Genomic DNA, 3,307 nt, shown 5'->3' with positions numbered 1-3,307 from the left:
GTTTCTTAAGTTGATATTATTATTATATATTTTATCTTGAATTTACCATCATTGATAGTAGCATTCTTTCTGTTTTAGGCCACTCCTCTGTTGCAAGATAGCAGGAGACTAATCACAGAGTTGATCGATCCGCGATTGAAAGGAAACTTCCCAGAAGAAGAGGTGAAGGTAATGGCATACTTAGCAAAAGAGTGTTTGCTGTTGGATCCTGACACAAGACCAACCATGAGTGAGGTTGTTCAAATTCTTTCAAGTATTTCCCCTGGAAAATCTAGAAGAAGAATAAGCATTCCACTTAGCCTTTTTCAGGTTCACACTTTCACTCTCTTGTCCACATTTCTGAACTGCATTTAGTTTGATCATGTTTCTTATTTTCTAATCTGGACATGTGAAGGAATCAGAGGATGCAGAGAAGGCAAGGCAAGCTTCTTCATCGGCCAGATTAGCTTATTGTAATTTCATGTCACAAGATACTGAAAACAATCTTCATGTTGTTGGGAATGAAAATGAAAATGTAGATGCATTTTCAACTGAGTATATGGAGAGTTTGATCCTCTTGACTTCAAAAATTCCTGAGAGCTGGCATGCATCAGAAGAGGAAATGGTAGACCTAACTGAACCGAGGTTCGAATCGTTTTCCTTGATGACATTAACATAGAAAGGTTCAGAATACTGAAGACTGAAGAATGTAGAGGGTGCTGATCTAAATTCATTCACTTTCCTTTGTAATGTAGAGCACATAAGAGTTGTTTATAGCTAAGAACTTTGAATATGTTCCTTGTATTCTTGTACAGAAAAGATAAGCATAGGTAATTGTGATTCCAGTTCTACTTTATTTGTAGAAGAATTGGATGTGATGAACTTGTAACAATCAGCATTCAGCAATAGAAATAAGCATTTTGCATTTGTATTCAGCAGTAGTACTGATATAAGTGCTAGGTCTATTTATTTGTACCCAATTTTCACTCAACATTTCTTTGGTTTTTTTTTTTTTTTCCACTAGTGCTAGTCTTAACCAATGAATAAGGATTGACTTTCAAGTGTTTAAATAGAAAGACTTAACACTATTTTGTTAGCTGTATTTTGAATCCAAAGTTTGAATGGTAGATGAAGGTAAGACTTGAGGAAAGGATGGTAAGAAACCTATCAACTATGCTTACTTTTTCTTTGTTGAGAAGTAACCATTATTGTAACTTGTAAGTAGGTGATGGATCCTCCTCCTCCAAGCACACCATTGCTAGGTCAAGCTCCCCCTGATGGAGGATTCTTGGATACATGGTAAGACAACACTTATCCTTGCTTCATAATGAGTTATGCAAACTTAGAACTGATCCTCCTATAACATGTTTTGTTTGGTTTTATTCTACATTTCAGCTTATGGTTTCTGTGCTGCTGTGGTTTATTCAGTTGCTGCTTCCCTCCTCTTTATGAACCAGGACCTCCTCCTCTCTAGTTCTTAGCTTGTTGCATTTTTTTTTTCTTAGAATTTTCTTTATATGTGTTCTACTTCATCAGAAATAACAACTTTTATATACTAGTATAATACTACTTTATGGAGTTATTTATATTTTTTGAATGTATAATTTTGAAGTCATACAAATTCTGAACCAAAACCACATGGTTCTGAAGAGGTGTGAAACCAAAATCATTGTGAGATGGGTCCTCTGAGTATGGATACACACTGTATTTTGGGGTTAACAAATTTGATAGATGGATCTTCTGTAAGGTACAACCAATGCCACTTGCACATTTAATGCTATCACAAGCCTTGTTTCCATACCCTTTATACTCTCCATATATATAAAATACACTTATCTTCTTCTTCTTGCTATAGTATAGAGGATTTAAATAGAACCATAGGATCTATGATACACGGACACTGACACGGATACGGGATACGATATGATATGATACGGGACATGTCGACACGCGAATTTTAAAATTTTATATGACACGGGAACACGCATACATATAAAATATAAAGTATTTTTTTGATAAATCGTAATGATATTTTAATATTTCATTGATATTAAAATATAAATTAATTTTTTAAATTATTTTTAATATATTATTTTAATTATATCAAGTATTTAAAATATTTTTTATTTTAATAAATAATAATATATACTATATCTAAATTTATTTTAAAAATATATATTAAGAATAAGACCGGATATGCTGACACGTGATAGTATTTAGATGTGTCCAAGTGTGTCCAAAAAAATTTTTATTTTTTATTGAGACACGGTTTGGACACAGCAGACACATGTGTCAGATGAGTGTCAGTGCGTGTCGTATTCGAAATATGTTTGACTTACAGGTAACTCAGCAAAGTGTCCGTGATTCATGTAGTATAGGATAAATCATAATTCATAAATCAATATAATAGCAAATAGCCAACTATACTGTCATGCAATGCACAAAGTTCAATTCAATAGAATAATCATAGAACGATTTCACTGTGTAAATTGTTTATACCTCAAATCTTTTATTTAAATAAATAAAAAAAGAATATGTTATGTGTGTTATTTTATTTTATTTGGTTATGGAGTGTTGCTGTGCTGGCTGTAGAAATGTTGTGCCGACACTCGACAGGAAAACAATTTGAGGCTTCATGTTGTGCTGTAAGCTGTTAGCTGTTGGAATTTCATTGGCCTCCAAAATTGATTTCTTTAATTTTTTTTTTTCATGGAAAAAGCCTGATATTATTATTAGATAAATAGTTAATTTAATATGGTTCTATTTTAAATAAAATATTACTCCAAAAAATCATTTAACTTATATGAAACAAGCATTTTGTTCAAAGTTTCCCTAACAATGTATGTGTCTCTTCCCAACGAGGCAAGGAATTTGTCATTGCTTTATTTACTTTGTCATGTTATTAAAATGGTTGCTATTTTCTTTTGGTTTTTTAGGGGGAAAAAAGAAAAACAAGAAAAGGAGATAGAAACTTCAGTTTCACACAACTAGGTCAAAGAATTTGTATATTATGATTTTTAAATGAACAATTTTCAATGGATAAATTCCTAAGACCAAAGTATATAATGATGATAAGATATTTAATATTTATTATAATTTGAAACATTTTATGTGGATATCAATAATTAGAAGATATATTAAAACTTTGAATTGTTTTATATCACATTCCATTTGTGTCTAAAATTAAAGTAGAAAAAATCGATATTTTTAACTAGAGATTAAACAGAAGCTCATACAGGAACAGTATCATTCTATTTAATTAATTTGAGAATTTAAGAATTTATTTCAGATTTCATCCTTTTGATATTTGTTTTTCATTAAAAAAAAA

Source organism: Arachis ipaensis, chromosome B08, assembly GCF_000816755.2.
Source record: "Arachis ipaensis cultivar K30076 chromosome B08, Araip1.1, whole genome shotgun sequence".
NCBI lineage: Eukaryota > Viridiplantae > Streptophyta > Magnoliopsida > Fabales > Fabaceae > Arachis > Arachis ipaensis.
The sequence above is the reverse complement of the archived record's forward strand: the minus strand, read 5'-3'. Positions refer to the sequence as shown.